The 14,027-nt window shown below is 51.5% G+C and overlaps 30 non-coding genes across 30 annotated transcripts; 6 read left to right on the forward strand and 24 right to left on the reverse strand.

Moving 5' to 3' along the window:
* Window positions 1-41: 41 nt before the first annotated feature.
* On the reverse strand, window positions 42-115 carry Trnai-aau (transfer RNA isoleucine (anticodon AAU)). Its single transcript has one exon. It is a non-coding gene; the product is annotated as a tRNA-Ile (tRNA).
* A 256-nt stretch (window positions 116-371) lies between these two features.
* Window positions 372-443, reverse strand: Trnae-cuc (transfer RNA glutamic acid (anticodon CUC)). Its single transcript has one exon. It is a non-coding gene; the product is annotated as a tRNA-Glu (tRNA).
* A 454-nt stretch (window positions 444-897) lies between these two features.
* Window positions 898-970, reverse strand: Trnam-cau (transfer RNA methionine (anticodon CAU)). The gene has a single exon. It is a non-coding gene; the product is annotated as a tRNA-Met (tRNA).
* A 276-nt stretch (window positions 971-1,246) lies between these two features.
* Trnag-gcc (transfer RNA glycine (anticodon GCC)) lies at window positions 1,247-1,317 on the reverse strand. Its single transcript has one exon. It is a non-coding gene; the product is annotated as a tRNA-Gly (tRNA).
* A 320-nt stretch (window positions 1,318-1,637) lies between these two features.
* On the forward strand, window positions 1,638-1,709 carry Trnag-ucc (transfer RNA glycine (anticodon UCC)). Its single transcript has one exon. It is a non-coding gene; the product is annotated as a tRNA-Gly (tRNA).
* A 744-nt stretch (window positions 1,710-2,453) lies between these two features.
* Trnai-aau (transfer RNA isoleucine (anticodon AAU)) lies at window positions 2,454-2,527 on the reverse strand. The gene has a single exon. It is a non-coding gene; the product is annotated as a tRNA-Ile (tRNA).
* Window positions 2,528-2,783: 256 nt separating this feature from the next.
* Window positions 2,784-2,855, reverse strand: Trnae-cuc (transfer RNA glutamic acid (anticodon CUC)). Its single transcript has one exon. It is a non-coding gene; the product is annotated as a tRNA-Glu (tRNA).
* Window positions 2,856-3,309: 454 nt separating this feature from the next.
* On the reverse strand, window positions 3,310-3,382 carry Trnam-cau (transfer RNA methionine (anticodon CAU)). The gene has a single exon. It is a non-coding gene; the product is annotated as a tRNA-Met (tRNA).
* Window positions 3,383-3,658: 276 nt separating this feature from the next.
* On the reverse strand, window positions 3,659-3,729 carry Trnag-gcc (transfer RNA glycine (anticodon GCC)). Its single transcript has one exon. It is a non-coding gene; the product is annotated as a tRNA-Gly (tRNA).
* A 320-nt stretch (window positions 3,730-4,049) lies between these two features.
* Window positions 4,050-4,121, forward strand: Trnag-ucc (transfer RNA glycine (anticodon UCC)). The gene has a single exon. It is a non-coding gene; the product is annotated as a tRNA-Gly (tRNA).
* Window positions 4,122-4,865: 744 nt separating this feature from the next.
* On the reverse strand, window positions 4,866-4,939 carry Trnai-aau (transfer RNA isoleucine (anticodon AAU)). The gene has a single exon. It is a non-coding gene; the product is annotated as a tRNA-Ile (tRNA).
* Window positions 4,940-5,195: 256 nt separating this feature from the next.
* Trnae-cuc (transfer RNA glutamic acid (anticodon CUC)) lies at window positions 5,196-5,267 on the reverse strand. The gene has a single exon. It is a non-coding gene; the product is annotated as a tRNA-Glu (tRNA).
* A 454-nt stretch (window positions 5,268-5,721) lies between these two features.
* On the reverse strand, window positions 5,722-5,794 carry Trnam-cau (transfer RNA methionine (anticodon CAU)). Its single transcript has one exon. It is a non-coding gene; the product is annotated as a tRNA-Met (tRNA).
* Window positions 5,795-6,070: 276 nt separating this feature from the next.
* On the reverse strand, window positions 6,071-6,141 carry Trnag-gcc (transfer RNA glycine (anticodon GCC)). Its single transcript has one exon. It is a non-coding gene; the product is annotated as a tRNA-Gly (tRNA).
* Window positions 6,142-6,461: 320 nt separating this feature from the next.
* Window positions 6,462-6,533, forward strand: Trnag-ucc (transfer RNA glycine (anticodon UCC)). The gene has a single exon. It is a non-coding gene; the product is annotated as a tRNA-Gly (tRNA).
* Window positions 6,534-7,277: 744 nt separating this feature from the next.
* On the reverse strand, window positions 7,278-7,351 carry Trnai-aau (transfer RNA isoleucine (anticodon AAU)). Its single transcript has one exon. It is a non-coding gene; the product is annotated as a tRNA-Ile (tRNA).
* A 256-nt stretch (window positions 7,352-7,607) lies between these two features.
* On the reverse strand, window positions 7,608-7,679 carry Trnae-cuc (transfer RNA glutamic acid (anticodon CUC)). The gene has a single exon. It is a non-coding gene; the product is annotated as a tRNA-Glu (tRNA).
* Window positions 7,680-8,133: 454 nt separating this feature from the next.
* Window positions 8,134-8,206, reverse strand: Trnam-cau (transfer RNA methionine (anticodon CAU)). The gene has a single exon. It is a non-coding gene; the product is annotated as a tRNA-Met (tRNA).
* A 276-nt stretch (window positions 8,207-8,482) lies between these two features.
* Window positions 8,483-8,553, reverse strand: Trnag-gcc (transfer RNA glycine (anticodon GCC)). The gene has a single exon. It is a non-coding gene; the product is annotated as a tRNA-Gly (tRNA).
* A 320-nt stretch (window positions 8,554-8,873) lies between these two features.
* Window positions 8,874-8,945, forward strand: Trnag-ucc (transfer RNA glycine (anticodon UCC)). The gene has a single exon. It is a non-coding gene; the product is annotated as a tRNA-Gly (tRNA).
* A 744-nt stretch (window positions 8,946-9,689) lies between these two features.
* Trnai-aau (transfer RNA isoleucine (anticodon AAU)) lies at window positions 9,690-9,763 on the reverse strand. The gene has a single exon. It is a non-coding gene; the product is annotated as a tRNA-Ile (tRNA).
* A 256-nt stretch (window positions 9,764-10,019) lies between these two features.
* Trnae-cuc (transfer RNA glutamic acid (anticodon CUC)) lies at window positions 10,020-10,091 on the reverse strand. Its single transcript has one exon. It is a non-coding gene; the product is annotated as a tRNA-Glu (tRNA).
* Window positions 10,092-10,545: 454 nt separating this feature from the next.
* Trnam-cau (transfer RNA methionine (anticodon CAU)) lies at window positions 10,546-10,618 on the reverse strand. Its single transcript has one exon. It is a non-coding gene; the product is annotated as a tRNA-Met (tRNA).
* A 276-nt stretch (window positions 10,619-10,894) lies between these two features.
* Trnag-gcc (transfer RNA glycine (anticodon GCC)) lies at window positions 10,895-10,965 on the reverse strand. The gene has a single exon. It is a non-coding gene; the product is annotated as a tRNA-Gly (tRNA).
* A 320-nt stretch (window positions 10,966-11,285) lies between these two features.
* Window positions 11,286-11,357, forward strand: Trnag-ucc (transfer RNA glycine (anticodon UCC)). Its single transcript has one exon. It is a non-coding gene; the product is annotated as a tRNA-Gly (tRNA).
* A 744-nt stretch (window positions 11,358-12,101) lies between these two features.
* Trnai-aau (transfer RNA isoleucine (anticodon AAU)) lies at window positions 12,102-12,175 on the reverse strand. Its single transcript has one exon. It is a non-coding gene; the product is annotated as a tRNA-Ile (tRNA).
* A 256-nt stretch (window positions 12,176-12,431) lies between these two features.
* Window positions 12,432-12,503, reverse strand: Trnae-cuc (transfer RNA glutamic acid (anticodon CUC)). Its single transcript has one exon. It is a non-coding gene; the product is annotated as a tRNA-Glu (tRNA).
* Window positions 12,504-12,957: 454 nt separating this feature from the next.
* Trnam-cau (transfer RNA methionine (anticodon CAU)) lies at window positions 12,958-13,030 on the reverse strand. The gene has a single exon. It is a non-coding gene; the product is annotated as a tRNA-Met (tRNA).
* Window positions 13,031-13,306: 276 nt separating this feature from the next.
* Trnag-gcc (transfer RNA glycine (anticodon GCC)) lies at window positions 13,307-13,377 on the reverse strand. The gene has a single exon. It is a non-coding gene; the product is annotated as a tRNA-Gly (tRNA).
* A 320-nt stretch (window positions 13,378-13,697) lies between these two features.
* Window positions 13,698-13,769, forward strand: Trnag-ucc (transfer RNA glycine (anticodon UCC)). The gene has a single exon. It is a non-coding gene; the product is annotated as a tRNA-Gly (tRNA).
* Window positions 13,770-14,027: the final 258 nt, after the last annotated feature.

Here is a 14,027-nt window from a genome sequence, read left to right on the forward strand (position 1 = left end):
GCCGAAATCGGCGTTGCCTTTTTGAAAGAGTGAAATCGTAGTGGGCCGTGGGGGGATCGAACCCACGACCTTCGCGTTATTAGCACGACGCTCTAACCAACTGAGCTAACGGACCTCGGTGCAGACAGCCTTCCATCGCTTCGCGGGAATTGCTCTGCGTATTGCCATGTAACATTTCTATGGTAGCAGTCCAACAGTGGAGCAGCGTCTCTTCTCCCTATATTCCGCTGCTCGTAGTAATTTCATTGCGTGACCGTTTCTCTCGACTGTTTTCAGCTGACGTTTATGAACCAGTAGCTATAATGCGAGGAGGGCGTGAAACAGCCTTTCGCAGGGTCAAAACTTGTCGTGATTTTTTCCGAAAAATTCCGTTCCGGTACCGGGAATCGAACCCGGGCCTCCTGGGTGAGAGCCAGGTATCCTAGCCACTAGACCACACCGGACATGCACATTTCTCTCCGGCTTTACACCCGGTCCACTCGCTTTCCGTGTCGCACTTTCCCTGTTTGCGAGCACCTTTTCGCGCGCCCATGGCGAGGCGCGCATGTCAAAAGTCACAATCCATTGCTTTATGCCTCGTTGTTACAGGGGTAGGAGGAAAAGCAAAGCTGTAAGTAGTAATATTTATTTACTTATTTCGCAAGTAAAGACCTGCTGCCTGTCATCATACAGCAGGTCATACATTGTGACTTTACACGTTATATCGTACGAAATTCAGTTTTATTACTAGTACTTTTTTCCTTGAAAATTTTACATAAGAACTGCAAGTAGTAATAACGGGAAGTAAACATTATCACGCTGAGTCGTTGAAGCCTTGTGGATAACAAAGTACAAAGTGTTTCGCTGCTTCGCAAACCCCAGAGCCGTCAATTTAGCTGTGGACGAAAGTAAATTAAATGCCCCGGTTGAGGATCGAACTCACGACCTTAAGATTATGAGACTTACGCGCTGCCTACTGCGCTACCGAGGCAAGTGATCTCGGTAAGTACCAAATACCAGTGGTAGAGAGTCTGCACTTCCTGGCTCATTTTTTTCTGTTGCTACACGTGCATTCCCGGCGCGACAGGCAACTTGCGATGCTAGGCCGACGCCAGTATGTAGAATAGCACACAAGAGTCCAAACGAGCAGTCGTGTGCGCTGCATGTTAGGTTATTTCCCACGGAAATACCGCGGTGCATTCTCATGGCTCACGCAGTTCGAGTGCGAAAGACACGCAGCGCCACTATCGGAGAAAAAACAAAATGATGCATCGGCCGGGAATCGAACCCGGGCCGCCCGCGTGGCAGGCGAGCATTCTACCACTGAACCACCGATGCTCAGCTTCCTGGTGCTTTCCGCGGCAGACGCCTGAGGGGAAAGTGGGACTGCCGTCCAGCGCCGTCGCATCCTCTCGAGAGAATGCTACAGACGCTGAATCCTGCACTGCACTGCTTAAAAATGACGCCCGAACGCGATCGCCTAAGTACTCTTGCGGCGCACGCACGCGACGACTCTTGCCAAAGGACGCGAAATGTGCGTAGAGACGCTGTCTGGATGCGCTCGCCTACGCCGTAATGCGCCTACAGCTACGACCACCTTGAGCCGCCGCCGACAGGCGGGAAGCAGACACAGCGCGGCGTGCGCGGACGGAAACCGTGCGGTGGTGGTGTAATGGTCAGCATAGTTGCCTTCCAAGCAGTTGATCCGGGTTCGATTCCCGGCCACCGCAGCCGGCTTTTAACTTTTGCGTATGAGTACTTTTGCCACGCGTCCTTCAATTAATGTTTCTTTCCCCATCTTACTCGCTGCAGGCCACCCTATAGCGTGTGCGTCGATTCTCCTTGAGTCTCGACTTGTCTCGACTTTGCTCAGCTGACGCGAGAGCTGACGCTCTCCAATCGGCCTATATAAAAAGAACAAGCGCGCAAAACGACTGAGAGAGGTATGGCGAGGCGGGCACCACATTACTTATGCCTCAAGTAAATACCTGCTGCCTGTTATCATGTATTGTCTGATTTTACATGTTCTGTCAGACAAATTCAGTTTTATTACTAGTACATTTCATTTTTTTTTCTTTGTTGAAAATTTTTCAACACGCTCCTTCATTTCACTGTGGCCGCACGGCGCGACTTGGCATACTGAGAGGCAAAATGTGGCGCCAGTGCCCTTGACCGAATAGCGCTGCAGCTCCGAAACCGAAGAGGAAAGAGAAATACGAATTGAAACTATCGGCAGTGCCGTGTGTTCGCAGGCGGTCACCCGCCCAAGCACTGACAACGTCCAGCTTCGCGCAGTAGCGGTGATCGGACGAGAAACTGTGCGTTCACCGTGCTGTGACCAGTGAAGTGTTTTAGCGCGTCCCGACAAGTCGCGTTCTGGTCCCCTATCAGTTCCCACACAATGTGACGATTTCTTTGTCACCATACTTCCCCGCCGAAATCGGCGTTGCCTTTTTGAAAGAGTGAAATCGTAGTGGGCCGTGGGGGGATCGAACCCACGACCTTCGCGTTATTAGCACGACGCTCTAACCAACTGAGCTAACGGACCTCGGTGCAGACAGCCTTCCATCGCTTCGCGGGAATTGCTCTGCGTATTGCCATGTAACATTTCTATGGTAGCAGTCCAACAGTGGAGCAGCGTCTCTTCTCCCTATATTCCGCTGCTCGTAGTAATTTCATTGCGTGACCGTTTCTCTCGACTGTTTTCAGCTGACGTTTATGAACCAGTAGCTATAATGCGAGGAGGGCGTGAAACAGCCTTTCGCAGGGTCAAAACTTGTCGTGATTTTTTCCGAAAAATTCCGTTCCGGTACCGGGAATCGAACCCGGGCCTCCTGGGTGAGAGCCAGGTATCCTAGCCACTAGACCACACCGGACATGCACATTTCTCTCCGGCTTTACACCCGGTCCACTCGCTTTCCGTGTCGCACTTTCCCTGTTTGCGAGCACCTTTTCGCGCGCCCATGGCGAGGCGCGCATGTCAAAAGTCACAATCCATTGCTTTATGCCTCGTTGTTACAGGGGTAGGAGGAAAAGCAAAGCTGTAAGTAGTAATATTTATTTACTTATTTCGCAAGTAAAGACCTGCTGCCTGTCATCATACAGCAGGTCATACATTGTGACTTTACACGTTATATCGTACGAAATTCAGTTTTATTACTAGTACTTTTTTCCTTGAAAATTTTACATAAGAACTGCAAGTAGTAATAACGGGAAGTAAACATTATCACGCTGAGTCGTTGAAGCCTTGTGGATAACAAAGTACAAAGTGTTTCGCTGCTTCGCAAACCCCAGAGCCGTCAATTTAGCTGTGGACGAAAGTAAATTAAATGCCCCGGTTGAGGATCGAACTCACGACCTTAAGATTATGAGACTTACGCGCTGCCTACTGCGCTACCGAGGCAAGTGATCTCGGTAAGTACCAAATACCAGTGGTAGAGAGTCTGCACTTCCTGGCTCATTTTTTTCTGTTGCTACACGTGCATTCCCGGCGCGACAGGCAACTTGCGATGCTAGGCCGACGCCAGTATGTAGAATAGCACACAAGAGTCCAAACGAGCAGTCGTGTGCGCTGCATGTTAGGTTATTTCCCACGGAAATACCGCGGTGCATTCTCATGGCTCACGCAGTTCGAGTGCGAAAGACACGCAGCGCCACTATCGGAGAAAAAACAAAATGATGCATCGGCCGGGAATCGAACCCGGGCCGCCCGCGTGGCAGGCGAGCATTCTACCACTGAACCACCGATGCTCAGCTTCCTGGTGCTTTCCGCGGCAGACGCCTGAGGGGAAAGTGGGACTGCCGTCCAGCGCCGTCGCATCCTCTCGAGAGAATGCTACAGACGCTGAATCCTGCACTGCACTGCTTAAAAATGACGCCCGAACGCGATCGCCTAAGTACTCTTGCGGCGCACGCACGCGACGACTCTTGCCAAAGGACGCGAAATGTGCGTAGAGACGCTGTCTGGATGCGCTCGCCTACGCCGTAATGCGCCTACAGCTACGACCACCTTGAGCCGCCGCCGACAGGCGGGAAGCAGACACAGCGCGGCGTGCGCGGACGGAAACCGTGCGGTGGTGGTGTAATGGTCAGCATAGTTGCCTTCCAAGCAGTTGATCCGGGTTCGATTCCTGGCCACCGCAGCCGGCTTTTAACTTTTGCGTATGAGTACTTTTGCCACGCGTCCTTCAATTAATGTTTCTTTCCCCATCTTACTCGCTGCAGGCCACCCTATAGCGTGTGCGTCGATTCTCCTTGAGTCTCGACTTGTCTCGACTTTGCTCAGCTGACGCGAGAGCTGACGCTCTCCAATCGGCCTATATAAAAAGAACAAGCGCGCAAAACGACTGAGAGAGGTATGGCGAGGCGGGCACCACATTACTTATGCCTCAAGTAAATACCTGCTGCCTGTTATCATGTATTGTCTGATTTTACATGTTCTGTCAGACAAATTCAGTTTTATTACTAGTACATTTCATTTTTTTTTCTTTGTTGAAAATTTTTCAACACGCTCCTTCATTTCACTGTGGCCGCACGGCGCGACTTGGCATACTGAGAGGCAAAATGTGGCGCCAGTGCCCTTGACCGAATAGCGCTGCAGCTCCGAAACCGAAGAGGAAAGAGAAATACGAATTGAAACTATCGGCAGTGCCGTGTGTTCGCAGGCGGTCACCCGCCCAAGCACTGACAACGTCCAGCTTCGCGCAGTAGCGGTGATCGGACGAGAAACTGTGCGTTCACCGTGCTGTGACCAGTGAAGTGTTTTAGCGCGTCCCGACAAGTCGCGTTCTGGTCCCCTATCAGTTCCCACACAATGTGACGATTTCTTTGTCACCATACTTCCCCGCCGAAATCGGCGTTGCCTTTTTGAAAGAGTGAAATCGTAGTGGGCCGTGGGGGGATCGAACCCACGACCTTCGCGTTATTAGCACGACGCTCTAACCAACTGAGCTAACGGACCTCGGTGCAGACAGCCTTCCATCGCTTCGCGGGAATTGCTCTGCGTATTGCCATGTAACATTTCTATGGTAGCAGTCCAACAGTGGAGCAGCGTCTCTTCTCCCTATATTCCGCTGCTCGTAGTAATTTCATTGCGTGACCGTTTCTCTCGACTGTTTTCAGCTGACGTTTATGAACCAGTAGCTATAATGCGAGGAGGGCGTGAAACAGCCTTTCGCAGGGTCAAAACTTGTCGTGATTTTTTCCGAAAAATTCCGTTCCGGTACCGGGAATCGAACCCGGGCCTCCTGGGTGAGAGCCAGGTATCCTAGCCACTAGACCACACCGGACATGCACATTTCTCTCCGGCTTTACACCCGGTCCACTCGCTTTCCGTGTCGCACTTTCCCTGTTTGCGAGCACCTTTTCGCGCGCCCATGGCGAGGCGCGCATGTCAAAAGTCACAATCCATTGCTTTATGCCTCGTTGTTACAGGGGTAGGAGGAAAAGCAAAGCTGTAAGTAGTAATATTTATTTACTTATTTCGCAAGTAAAGACCTGCTGCCTGTCATCATACAGCAGGTCATACATTGTGACTTTACACGTTATATCGTACGAAATTCAGTTTTATTACTAGTACTTTTTTCCTTGAAAATTTTACATAAGAACTGCAAGTAGTAATAACGGGAAGTAAACATTATCACGCTGAGTCGTTGAAGCCTTGTGGATAACAAAGTACAAAGTGTTTCGCTGCTTCGCAAACCCCAGAGCCGTCAATTTAGCTGTGGACGAAAGTAAATTAAATGCCCCGGTTGAGGATCGAACTCACGACCTTAAGATTATGAGACTTACGCGCTGCCTACTGCGCTACCGAGGCAAGTGATCTCGGTAAGTACCAAATACCAGTGGTAGAGAGTCTGCACTTCCTGGCTCATTTTTTTCTGTTGCTACACGTGCATTCCCGGCGCGACAGGCAACTTGCGATGCTAGGCCGACGCCAGTATGTAGAATAGCACACAAGAGTCCAAACGAGCAGTCGTGTGCGCTGCATGTTAGGTTATTTCCCACGGAAATACCGCGGTGCATTCTCATGGCTCACGCAGTTCGAGTGCGAAAGACACGCAGCGCCACTATCGGAGAAAAAACAAAATGATGCATCGGCCGGGAATCGAACCCGGGCCGCCCGCGTGGCAGGCGAGCATTCTACCACTGAACCACCGATGCTCAGCTTCCTGGTGCTTTCCGCGGCAGACGCCTGAGGGGAAAGTGGGACTGCCGTCCAGCGCCGTCGCATCCTCTCGAGAGAATGCTACAGACGCTGAATCCTGCACTGCACTGCTTAAAAATGACGCCCGAACGCGATCGCCTAAGTACTCTTGCGGCGCACGCACGCGACGACTCTTGCCAAAGGACGCGAAATGTGCGTAGAGACGCTGTCTGGATGCGCTCGCCTACGCCGTAATGCGCCTACAGCTACGACCACCTTGAGCCGCCGCCGACAGGCGGGAAGCAGACACAGCGCGGCGTGCGCGGACGGAAACCGTGCGGTGGTGGTGTAATGGTCAGCATAGTTGCCTTCCAAGCAGTTGATCCGGGTTCGATTCCCGGCCACCGCAGCCGGCTTTTAACTTTTGCGTATGAGTACTTTTGCCACGCGTCCTTCAATTAATGTTTCTTTCCCCATCTTACTCGCTGCAGGCCACCCTATAGCGTGTGCGTCGATTCTCCTTGAGTCTCGACTTGTCTCGACTTTGCTCAGCTGACGCGAGAGCTGACGCTCTCCAATCGGCCTATATAAAAAGAACAAGCGCGCAAAACGACTGAGAGAGGTATGGCGAGGCGGGCACCACATTACTTATGCCTCAAGTAAATACCTGCTGCCTGTTATCATGTATTGTCTGATTTTACATGTTCTGTCAGACAAATTCAGTTTTATTACTAGTACATTTCATTTTTTTTTCTTTGTTGAAAATTTTTCAACACGCTCCTTCATTTCACTGTGGCCGCACGGCGCGACTTGGCATACTGAGAGGCAAAATGTGGCGCCAGTGCCCTTGACCGAATAGCGCTGCAGCTCCGAAACCGAAGAGGAAAGAGAAATACGAATTGAAACTATCGGCAGTGCCGTGTGTTCGCAGGCGGTCACCCGCCCAAGCACTGACAACGTCCAGCTTCGCGCAGTAGCGGTGATCGGACGAGAAACTGTGCGTTCACCGTGCTGTGACCAGTGAAGTGTTTTAGCGCGTCCCGACAAGTCGCGTTCTGGTCCCCTATCAGTTCCCACACAATGTGACGATTTCTTTGTCACCATACTTCCCCGCCGAAATCGGCGTTGCCTTTTTGAAAGAGTGAAATCGTAGTGGGCCGTGGGGGGATCGAACCCACGACCTTCGCGTTATTAGCACGACGCTCTAACCAACTGAGCTAACGGACCTCGGTGCAGACAGCCTTCCATCGCTTCGCGGGAATTGCTCTGCGTATTGCCATGTAACATTTCTATGGTAGCAGTCCAACAGTGGAGCAGCGTCTCTTCTCCCTATATTCCGCTGCTCGTAGTAATTTCATTGCGTGACCGTTTCTCTCGACTGTTTTCAGCTGACGTTTATGAACCAGTAGCTATAATGCGAGGAGGGCGTGAAACAGCCTTTCGCAGGGTCAAAACTTGTCGTGATTTTTTCCGAAAAATTCCGTTCCGGTACCGGGAATCGAACCCGGGCCTCCTGGGTGAGAGCCAGGTATCCTAGCCACTAGACCACACCGGACATGCACATTTCTCTCCGGCTTTACACCCGGTCCACTCGCTTTCCGTGTCGCACTTTCCCTGTTTGCGAGCACCTTTTCGCGCGCCCATGGCGAGGCGCGCATGTCAAAAGTCACAATCCATTGCTTTATGCCTCGTTGTTACAGGGGTAGGAGGAAAAGCAAAGCTGTAAGTAGTAATATTTATTTACTTATTTCGCAAGTAAAGACCTGCTGCCTGTCATCATACAGCAGGTCATACATTGTGACTTTACACGTTATATCGTACGAAATTCAGTTTTATTACTAGTACTTTTTTCCTTGAAAATTTTACATAAGAACTGCAAGTAGTAATAACGGGAAGTAAACATTATCACGCTGAGTCGTTGAAGCCTTGTGGATAACAAAGTACAAAGTGTTTCGCTGCTTCGCAAACCCCAGAGCCGTCAATTTAGCTGTGGACGAAAGTAAATTAAATGCCCCGGTTGAGGATCGAACTCACGACCTTAAGATTATGAGACTTACGCGCTGCCTACTGCGCTACCGAGGCAAGTGATCTCGGTAAGTACCAAATACCAGTGGTAGAGAGTCTGCACTTCCTGGCTCATCTTTTTCTGTTGCTACACGTGCATTCCCGGCGCGACAGGCAACTTGCGATGCTAGGCCGACGCCAGTATGTAGAATAGCACACAAGAGTCCAAACGAGCAGTCGTGTGCGCTGCATGTTAGGTTATTTCCCACGGAAATACCGCGGTGCATTCTCATGGCTCACGCAGTTCGAGTGCGAAAGACACGCAGCGCCACTATCGGAGAAAAAACAAAATGATGCATCGGCCGGGAATCGAACCCGGGCCGCCCGCGTGGCAGGCGAGCATTCTACCACTGAACCACCGATGCTCAGCTTCCTGGTGCTTTCCGCGGCAGACGCCTGAGGGGAAAGTGGGACTGCCGTCCAGCGCCGTCGCATCCTCTCGAGAGAATGCTACAGACGCTGAATCCTGCACTGCACTGCTTAAAAATGACGCCCGAACGCGATCGCCTAAGTACTCTTGCGGCGCACGCACGCGACGACTCTTGCCAAAGGACGCGAAATGTGCGTAGAGACGCTGTCTGGATGCGCTCGCCTACGCCGTAATGCGCCTACAGCTACGACCACCTTGAGCCGCCGCCGACAGGCGGGAAGCAGACACAGCGCGGCGTGCGCGGACGGAAACCGTGCGGTGGTGGTGTAATGGTCAGCATAGTTGCCTTCCAAGCAGTTGATCCGGGTTCGATTCCCGGCCACCGCAGCCGGCTTTTAACTTTTGCGTATGAGTACTTTTGCCACGCGTCCTTCAATTAATGTTTCTTTCCCCATCTTACTCGCTGCAGGCCACCCTATAGCGTGTGCGTCGATTCTCCTTGAGTCTCGACTTGTCTCGACTTTGCTCAGCTGACGCGAGAGCTGACGCTCTCCAATCGGCCTATATAAAAAGAACAAGCGCGCAAAACGACTGAGAGAGGTATGGCGAGGCGGGCACCACATTACTTATGCCTCAAGTAAATACCTGCTGCCTGTTATCATGTATTGTCTGATTTTACATGTTCTGTCAGACAAATTCAGTTTTATTACTAGTACATTTCATTTTTTTTTCTTTGTTGAAAATTTTTCAACACGCTCCTTCATTTCACTGTGGCCGCACGGCGCGACTTGGCATACTGAGAGGCAAAATGTGGCGCCAGTGCCCTTGACCGAATAGCGCTGCAGCTCCGAAACCGAAGAGGAAAGAGAAATACGAATTGAAACTATCGGCAGTGCCGTGTGTTCGCAGGCGGTCACCCGCCCAAGCACTGACAACGTCCAGCTTCGCGCAGTAGCGGTGATCGGACGAGAAACTGTGCGTTCACCGTGCTGTGACCAGTGAAGTGTTTTAGCGCGTCCCGACAAGTCGCGTTCTGGTCCCCTATCAGTTCCCACACAATGTGACGATTTCTTTGTCACCATACTTCCCCGCCGAAATCGGCGTTGCCTTTTTGAAAGAGTGAAATCGTAGTGGGCCGTGGGGGGATCGAACCCACGACCTTCGCGTTATTAGCACGACGCTCTAACCAACTGAGCTAACGGACCTCGGTGCAGACAGCCTTCCATCGCTTCGCGGGAATTGCTCTGCGTATTGCCATGTAACATTTCTATGGTAGCAGTCCAACAGTGGAGCAGCGTCTCTTCTCCCTATATTCCGCTGCTCGTAGTAATTTCATTGCGTGACCGTTTCTCTCGACTGTTTTCAGCTGACGTTTATGAACCAGTAGCTATAATGCGAGGAGGGCGTGAAACAGCCTTTCGCAGGGTCAAAACTTGTCGTGATTTTTTCCGAAAAATTCCGTTCCGGTACCGGGAATCGAACCCGGGCCTCCTGGGTGAGAGCCAGGTATCCTAGCCACTAGACCACACCGGACATGCACATTTCTCTCCGGCTTTACACCCGGTCCACTCGCTTTCCGTGTCGCACTTTCCCTGTTTGCGAGCACCTTTTCGCGCGCCCATGGCGAGGCGCGCATGTCAAAAGTCACAATCCATTGCTTTATGCCTCGTTGTTACAGGGGTAGGAGGAAAAGCAAAGCTGTAAGTAGTAATATTTATTTACTTATTTCGCAAGTAAAGACCTGCTGCCTGTCATCATACAGCAGGTCATACATTGTGACTTTACACGTTATATCGTACGAAATTCAGTTTTATTACTAGTACTTTTTTCCTTGAAAATTTTACATAAGAACTGCAAGTAGTAATAACGGGAAGTAAACATTATCACGCTGAGTCGTTGAAGCCTTGTGGATAACAAAGTACAAAGTGTTTCGCTGCTTCGCAAACCCCAGAGCCGTCAATTTAGCTGTGGACGAAAGTAAATTAAATGCCCCGGTTGAGGATCGAACTCACGACCTTAAGATTATGAGACTTACGCGCTGCCTACTGCGCTACCGAGGCAAGTGATCTCGGTAAGTACCAAATACCAGTGGTAGAGAGTCTGCACTTCCTGGCTCATTTTTTTCTGTTGCTACACGTGCATTCCCGGCGCGACAGGCAACTTGCGATGCTAGGCCGACGCCAGTATGTAGAATAGCACACAAGAGTCCAAACGAGCAGTCGTGTGCGCTGCATGTTAGGTTATTTCCCACGGAAATACCGCGGTGCATTCTCATGGCTCACGCAGTTCGAGTGCGAAAGACACGCAGCGCCACTATCGGAGAAAAAACAAAATGATGCATCGGCCGGGAATCGAACCCGGGCCGCCCGCGTGGCAGGCGAGCATTCTACCACTGAACCACCGATGCTCAGCTTCCTGGTGCTTTCCGCGGCAGACGCCTGAGGGGAAAGTGGGACTGCCGTCCAGCGCCGTCGCATCCTCTCGAGAGAATGCTACAGACGCTGAATCCTGCACTGCACTGCTTAAAAATGACGCCCGAACGCGATCGCCTAAGTACTCTTGCGGCGCACGCACGCGACGACTCTTGCCAAAGGACGCGAAATGTGCGTAGAGACGCTGTCTGGATGCGCTCGCCTACGCCGTAATGCGCCTACAGCTACGACCACCTTGAGCCGCCGCCGACAGGCGGGAAGCAGACACAGCGCGGCGTGCGCGGACGGAAACCGTGCGGTGGTGGTGTAATGGTCAGCATAGTTGCCTTCCAAGCAGTTGATCCGGGTTCGATTCCCGGCCACCGCAGCCGGCTTTTAACTTTTGCGTATGAGTACTTTTGCCACGCGTCCTTCAATTAATGTTTCTTTCCCCATCTTACTCGCTGCAGGCCACCCTATAGCGTGTGCGTCGATTCTCCTTGAGTCTCGACTTGTCTCGACTTTGCTCAGCTGACGCGAGAGCTGACGCTCTCCAATCGGCCTATATAAAAAGAACAAGCGCGCAAAACGACTGAGAGAGGTATGGCGAGGCGGGCACCACATTACTTATGCCTCAAGTAAATACCTGCTGCCTGTTATCATGTATTGTCTGATTTTACATGTTCTGTCAGACAAATTCAGTTTTATTACTAGTACATTTCATTTTTTTTTCTTTGTTGAAAATTTTTCAACACGCTCCTTCATTTCACTGTGGCCGCACGGCGCGACTTGGCATACTGAGAGGCAAAATGTGGCGCCAGTGCCCTTGACCGAATAGCGCTGCAGCTCCGAAACCGAAGAGGAAAGAGAAATACGAATTGAAACTATCGGCAGTGCCGTGTGTTCGCAGGCGGTCACCCGCCCAAGCACTGACAACGTCCAGCTTCGCGCAGTAGCGGTGATCGGACGAGAAACTGTGCGTTCACCGTGCTGTGACCAGTGAAGTGTTTTAGCGCGTCCCGACAAGTCGCGTTCTGGTCCCCTATCAGTTCCCACACAATGTGACGATTTCTTTGTCACCATACTTCCCCGCCGAAATCGGCGTTGCCTTTTTGAAAGAGTGAAATCGTAGTGGGCCGTGGGGGGATCGAACCCACGACCTTCGCGTTATTAGCACGACGCTCTAACCAACTGAGCTAACGGACCTCGGTGCAGACAGCCTTCCATCGCTTCGCGGGAATTGCTCTGCGTATTGCCATGTAACATTTCTATGGTAGCAGTCCAACAGTGGAGCAGCGTCTCTTCTCCCTATATTCCGCTGCTCGTAGTAATTTCATTGCGTGACCGTTTCTCTCGACTGTTTTCAGCTGACGTTTATGAACCAGTAGCTATAATGCGAGGAGGGCGTGAAACAGCCTTTCGCAGGGTCAAAACTTGTCGTGATTTTTTCCGAAAAATTCCGTTCCGGTACCGGGAATCGAACCCGGGCCTCCTGGGTGAGAGCCAGGTATCCTAGCCACTAGACCACACCGGACATGCACATTTCTCTCCGGCTTTACACCCGGTCCACTCGCTTTCCGTGTCGCACTTTCCCTGTTTGCGAGCACCTTTTCGCGCGCCCATGGCGAGGCGCGCATGTCAAAAGTCACAATCCATTGCTTTATGCCTCGTTGTTACAGGGGTAGGAGGAAAAGCAAAGCTGTAAGTAGTAATATTTATTTACTTATTTCGCAAGTAAAGACCTGCTGCCTGTCATCATACAGCAGGTCATACATTGTGACTTTACACGTTATATCGTACGAAATTCAGTTTTATTACTAGTACTTTTTTCCTTGAAAATTTTACATAAGAACTGCAAGTAGTAATAACGGGAAGTAAACATTATCACGCTGAGTCGTTGAAGCCTTGTGGATAACAAAGTACAAAGTGTTTCGCTGCTTCGCAAACCCCAGAGCCGTCAATTTAGCTGTGGACGAAAGTAAATTAAATGCCCCGGTTGAGGATCGAACTCACGACCTTAAGATTATGAGACTTACGCGCTGCCTACTGCGCTACCGAGGCAAGTGATCTCGGTAAGTACCAAATACCAGTGGTAGAGAGTCTGCACTTCCTGGCTCATCTTTTTCTGTTGCTACACGTGCATTCCCGGCGCGACAGGCAACTTGCGATGCTAGGCCGACGCCAGTATGTAGAATAGCACACAAGAGTCCAAACGAGCAGTCGTGTGCGCTGCATGTTAGGTTATTTCCCACGGAAATACCGCGGTGCATTCTCATGGCTCACGCAGTTCGAGTGCGAAAGACACGCAGCGCCACTATCGGAGAAAAAACAAAATGATGCATCGGCCGGGAATCGAACCCGGGCCGCCCGCGTGGCAGGCGAGCATTCTACCACTGAACCACCGATGCTCAGCTTCCTGGTGCTTTCCGCGGCAGACGCCTGAGGGGAAAGTGGGACTGCCGTCCAGCGCCGTCGCATCCTCTCGAGAGAATGCTACAGACGCTGAATCCTGCACTGCACTGCTTAAAAATGACGCCCGAACGCGATCGCCTAAGTACTCTTGCGGCGCACGCACGCGACGACTCTTGCCAAAGGACGCGAAATGTGCGTAGAGACGCTGTCTGGATGCGCTCGCCTACGCCGTAATGCGCCTACAGCTACGACCACCTTGAGCCGCCGCCGACAGGCGGGAAGCAGACACAGCGCGGCGTGCGCGGACGGAAACCGTGCGGTGGTGGTGTAATGGTCAGCATAGTTGCCTTCCAAGCAGTTGATCCGGGTTCGATTCCCGGCCACCGCAGCCGGCTTTTAACTTTTGCGTATGAGTACTTTTGCCACGCGTCCTTCAATTAATGTTTCTTTCCCCATCTTACTCGCTGCAGGCCACCCTATAGCGTGTGCGTCGATTCTCCTTGAGTCTCGACTTGTCTCGACTTTGCTCAGCTGACGCGAGAGCTGACGCTCTCCAATCGGCCTATATAAAAAGAACAAGCGCGCAAAACGACTGAGAGAGGTATGGCGAGGCGGGCACCACATTACTTATGCCTCAAGTAAATAC

This window comes from Schistocerca cancellata, unplaced genomic scaffold (genome assembly GCF_023864275.1).
Source record: "Schistocerca cancellata isolate TAMUIC-IGC-003103 unplaced genomic scaffold, iqSchCanc2.1 HiC_scaffold_369, whole genome shotgun sequence".
NCBI lineage: Eukaryota > Metazoa > Arthropoda > Insecta > Orthoptera > Acrididae > Schistocerca > Schistocerca cancellata.